This window comes from Topomyia yanbarensis, chromosome 2 (assembly GCF_030247195.1).
Source record: "Topomyia yanbarensis strain Yona2022 chromosome 2, ASM3024719v1, whole genome shotgun sequence".
Taxonomy (NCBI): domain Eukaryota; kingdom Metazoa; phylum Arthropoda; class Insecta; order Diptera; family Culicidae; genus Topomyia; species Topomyia yanbarensis.
In genome coordinates, this window is record NC_080671.1 from 34,165,016 (window position 1) to 34,171,079 (window position 6,064).

At 37.7% G+C, this 6,064-nt stretch overlaps 1 pseudogene; it reads right to left on the minus strand.

Moving 5' to 3' along the window:
- Positions 1 to 2,350: 2,350 nt before the first annotated feature.
- On the minus strand, positions 2,351 to 6,064 carry LOC131682478 (DEAD-box helicase Dbp80-like; annotated as a pseudogene).

Consider the following 6,064-nt stretch of genomic DNA (forward strand, 5'->3'; position numbering starts at 1 on the left):
ATTCTCATAAAAACTGTCGTTTTCGTCAAGAAGAATCAGTATTACCGAAAACAATGTTGTTCAGTCATGTTCAAATCTCAATTAGTACAAATTTATAAAACTTTTTCTATATATTTGTAGAAATGATCTAAATCCAAGATTATGTGTATGAATAAGAGAAGCAAGTGAATCACGATAGTAGGAATTAGTTCAGAGATATTTCGTTTCTTTAGTCATTTTGATTTTCATTTAAATTCAGCATCTTCAAAATTTTCATTTTCAGAATTCCACCAAGACGCTCAAAGAGAAACTATTTTCATTTAAAGTTTGATTTTATTAATTACCTTAACTATTCTTTACAATTTGACTATTAATTCGATAATTTATCATCCCACATCCATGCTTTTCGTCAAATTTAAATATTGAATCATCCTTTATACTATTTAATTACCATTGAAAATAACTTTTTTATACTTAATTCGGCAAAACAACCCATTCGGGAAAATACCAGTCGGTAAAACAAACCCGGACCCTAGTTAATTCGTTAAGCTTAGTATGCACCTCTTGCGAAATGAGGTCGCGAAATATTTTTCCTTCTTCCGTGCGGAATTTTGACATTTGCTCGCGAAAACTAGTCTGTGTGTTTGCTGTTAGATGTCGCTTTTGATAACTGGAAAACGACATCAGCTGTTGTTTGTTTATTTTTTTTTATATTTCTGTTGTCATTTGAATGTTTTAAATGATGTATTTTATTAATTCATCACGGATGTGTATGAAATCGGTAACAATTGTAAACCTATTTGCTATTCATGAAGCTCTCAGGGAAGTGACGTACTCAGCGTGAATCATATTTCGAGCATGATTAATCATAATGCTTATTTGTGACGGTCCCGGATGTCTCGGGGAAGTTCAGTCTGACCAATTTAGACAGCACAATTCCTGCAATCGGAAATTTAAATCATTGGCTGGCCATTTTCTATCTAAATTGGCTGCTTCTACCGGTTCTAGAAGACTCAGAGAAATGATCGAAATTCACTCAAACCAAATCTATTGTAATTGTTCGAATCGTAAGTCTAAATCGGCGTTTGACCATTAAGAAGCAAATCTGATTGCCTTGGCCGCCTTTACCGCTTTCACAAGTCTCGGGGAAACTACCATTCGAAACACGTTTCGGAATCCGGAATGGATTCCAGCGCAAATATAACAACCGACTCCGACTCAATCGGTTTCAGGTCGAACCAAACCCTAGACTTTAAACTTTGGCTGACGTTAAAAATCGATTATGATAACAATGGCTACTACTAAAGGTTCTGGAAGTCTCAGGGAATGCTACCAATAATCAGTACGGATACAAAGCTATTTTTGTATAACAATTGTGAGAATCGTAATTCAAATTTATTGCCATAAGTAATTCGTGGTAATTCTTATTGCATGAAACACTAGAGAAGGTGGGAAAGTGTTCCATGGTCTGAATCGTGATTCCAAATTACTGGATTATATTATATAACTAAATTGGTCACTTAACGAAACTGAAGGTCAAACGAATCGTCAACCAATCGGATCAACAACTGCTGTACTTCAAGAATACCGTATGTGCTATAGCACGTTTACTTAATCACCAAGCTGCTTTTGTGTATGCTAGACGGTGGGTGCCGGTGTGTGTGAATGATCACGTTTGCGACCGGGTTTGTATTATCGCGAAGTTCTCAAGCGTTGCTATGTGATGCGCGCATTTATGTGACTTTTGTGTGACGAGTCTAGTAGAGCATTCATCATCATTGAGTATTGTATGTATATCAAATATAAAACATTGATCATTAAATAATAAATATCACGCATTGAATATGAATATTAAACATTGAATATTACATTTTATATATTAAATATGAAATGTTAAATATTCAACAATAAATATTAAATATAAAATAAAAAACATAACATATTAAATACACTGAAGGCCCGATTTTATCAGCCCCCTCATATGAAAATTGATAGTTGGTAGTTTGATGGGCTCTAGCAGTCGAACCAAGTTGAATTCGAGTAAATCCTTTCTTGGGCATATATTTCTTGTCTTAGGGATCCAAAAATAAAAATCAGATTTTTTTAAAATTTTGCACTGTCAGATCCGCTTAAGAAAAATTTAACCTAAATAATCAGAAAGGATTGTGAGACATCTACACTGATAAAATATAAATGAATAATAAATAAATATATAAAGAAATTAATACATCAATAAATAATTAAATTGGTAAATAAATTAATGAATAGTTTCTCGGTTCATAGGCATTAACATAAACATTTCACATATGTTTCAGCACATATCGAGGGACGAAGGTTTCGTCTAGCATATTATGCAAAGAACGAAGGGGCGAATGTTTAAGCGGCTTGGTTTATTACAGAGTAAAAAGTAAATAAAAAGAATAACATTGTTACTTACGATACGACCTAATGAAAATTTTCCCCAGAAATAAATGAACATATAAGTAAATAATGACGGAATAAATAAATGTAAAAATATACTAAATTCAAACCCAGTCGCTTTCGCCTTGAATCGCTTCAAAGCATATATCAGTTAAGATATCTTATTGTGTTTTATAGCTATGTTTTGTCTTCTTGGAATTTTGATTCACAGGATAATGAGCAAAACATTTTTCATCTTCTGCTTCAAGGTTAGTCTTTCGGATAATTTTTCCACCGCTTTCTCTACTGGCCGTTCAACGACAAAATAAAATAAAAAAACAAAGTCGGGTTCTTAAAAGTCCATTTAACTGAAAGTTATAACCATTAAACATGCGCTATACAATCCTTGAATTACATCCTATTTCTAACAAATGCCCTTTTATAAATTGTTGAAAAATCGCTATCAAAATTCTTCATAATCAAATGTTGCGTTATGTACGTGCTCGGATAGATATTTGTTAATGGAAAACATGAAATTTCAATTTGTTACATTTTGCAGTTAGGCCCTTTTCAAATGTTTGGATAGAACTGGGTAGAGCTAAATTGTAATTGTAAATTTATATGCTTACGATACCCTGTTAGTTACATTTGTATACCTTATGTCAGGTCAAGGAAGAAAAAAAATTAAAAAAAAAAATAATAAAATTATAAATTCAGAATCAAAACACCCAAAAAAGCGCCTTTCACTAGTAGCTGGTCGAAAACACTTTACGGTGCAACTGAATCTTTTTCCGGAAGTGTTTTTCAATTGATCTGCAAATCATCATGCTTCGATCACTGCCCACTAGGTTGATGGTGATTCCGTTCTGTTAAAGAAGTGGGAAGAAATACAATCTATAGGATCACAAGAATGAGTCACACTTACCGAATCTACCGGTGCGTCTAATTCGATGTAGATACGTTTCGCAATCGGCTCGTCCCTGCTGATCCATCGGCAAGTCGAAGTTGACGACAATGGTCACCTGTTCGACGTCGATACCTAAGATGAAAGAATCTCTCCGTAACCTGGTGCTGTAGCCAGAATCAAGTGGTGGAACTTACCCCTGGACAAAACGTTCGTTATAATCTGTACCTTCTCTAGTCCGGTTCGGAATCGATCCAGAGCGTCCAACCGTTGCTCCACCGTTAGATCACCGGACAGTACCGCTACCGAGTGACCATCCTGGGACATCCTGCCGGTCAACCAACCGGCCGTTTTGCGTACCTGTTTCGATGGATTAACAGTTCTGAAAATAAGTTTACTTGGAGTTTGCAACTGTCCTATACATCATATGACAGAAAATGATCGCTTGTCCGACGGTAATCACACAATTTCTCGTCCTGGTTGCGGAACTTGACGTAGTACTGTTTGATGTTATCGAGAGATTCTTGCTCCCGCGCCTGCCGAATGACGATCGGATTGGGTAGGATGTACTCGGCAAACTCTATCACCTCGCGCTCGTACGTGGCCAAGAAGAACACCGACCATAACACCCGCCTCGTCCAGTACAAAAAGGGAAAACTAGGTCGTACGTCCTGAACTTTATACCCCAGTCCATTAGCTTGCCGGGTGTTCCGATGATGATATGATTAGTCAGCTTCGCCCCTTTGACGGTCTCCTCACCGCGAACGGCGTAAGGAAGTTTGATTTCAGGACAAAACTTTGCCATTTTGGCAGCTACTTCCCCCTTCTGAATTGCCAGCTCATACGTGGAGGAAAGGCAAATCACCTGCAGATAGTTTTTTAACTGATGGACTCAACTGAGCGTTGCCAGCACGAAGGCAGCGGTTTTTCCTGTTCCCGACTGACTGGGCGATTATATTCCCTGGCGGACCGGCCAACAGAGTAGGTAGAGCCATCTCCTGAATCTTGGAAGGGGCGTTGAAACCCATCGCATAGACTCCCTGAAGTAATTCCGGCTTCATGTGCAAAGCTTCGAAAGTTTTAACCAACCAACCGGCGAAGAAGAATCCTTCCGATGCACCTTCAGATCCAGCTTTGATTCTACTAGATCTTAGCGAACATCCTTCATTAGCAAACTTGCATCCGCCGGGCTAAAAGATTAGTCATGGATAATTTTAAAGCTGATACTAAATATTTCGGGAGAAAATTTAGAATAGGACGTAAGCAACAATGAGATTCTCTTTGGGGTCTTTCTCTTCTGTTTATTACTCGGTCGTTTCAATATTTAGTACTCAACTCTTTGCCTAATATTTTAGTAAAAACCATCGGCTATGTACTCGAAAATTAGTTCAAAGTGTTATAGTGACGTCATAACCGAAAGAGAAAGTAAACAAAGAGAGGCTCTCAATGTTCCTTATGTCCTAATCAAAATTTTCTGCAGATTTCGACTTACTTGAATGCCTCTGCATCTTCCGCGGAGGAAGCTGTTTCTCCATTTTCTCTTGCAGCTTGTTTTTCTTCAGGAGCTGCTAGAGTTAGAATTTCCGAAGCTACCGAACTCCAAACATCAGGTGCAGCTTTGTTTCTACTGCCGGTGGACTAGGTTTTTCCGCATTCTCTTTCTTGCCAGCCGCCGGCTCTGAATCCTTATCCTTGGTGATATGTACTCAGTTCGCTAACCTATTTGTATTGAAAAGAAAAATTCAAATCCCATCCCAATGATCGCTTCAAAAATAGGTTATAACGAAAAAAACACTTACCGAGTGCAGAAATTTCTTTATCCGTTGTCTTTTTGACCCAGTTATCGGCAGCGCTTGCCATCGTTTCGATCGGGTATTAAAATTCAATAGCAAGGTACAAAGTATGGGTAATCGTCCTGAATCAGCACGGGTACTGTCCCTCGGGTGGTTTATTCCTTGCAATCCGCTGAAATTTTGACCAGAGCGACCTTGCGGAAAAAACGATGCCTTCTTTTACCTGCTCACTTCCCTGTCATGAAACCGATGATGAGCGCTTATTCCAAACGGTTAGCCGATTGAACATGACGTGCCATTGTTTGTTCTGTGAATTGATAAGGACATCTAGATATGCAAAGGAATGTTTAGAGGGGGGATGCTACTGGTAAATACATACCGAAAGAGAAAGTCCTTTCCGAGCATCTTGATGTTGTGGTTTCTGTTGGCCCATTATCACTGCGTTCTCTTGCTGGGTGATTACCATATTATGTTGTTGGTGTTCGATCTGAAAAAAATGACAATAAAAAAATATCCGTAAATGAGTGAACTCGAGCTTTTTAAAGAAGAATAGGGTATTAAATTACAGTAATATTTTTAAACTTACCATTCAAATTCGAAATATTGAATTTCTAAACAACGAAATTTTGACAGGTTGCGATGAAAAAATACAAAAAATTACCAATCTTGTGTTTTCTTATATTTTTTCATTGCAACCTGTCAAAATTTCGCGAGCCTCCGTGCGAAATAATACCGCTGACCATTATTTCGCAAGGAAAAAGTTTGCCTTGGTGACAGCGCATAGAAAGCAGCGCTGTCTCGCGGAAGTATTATGAAACTTATCGTTTGTCGAACCGTGTCTCAGCTAACTACATTTTTCGTTATCGTTTTCGCGAGAGCTGCGTACCGCTTACGAAATGGAAACGAAAAAATTTTTCGCGAACATTTCGCGACGTTTTTTATGCATAGGTTTTGTATAGGAAATTTCATTTCGCAAGAGGTGCATACT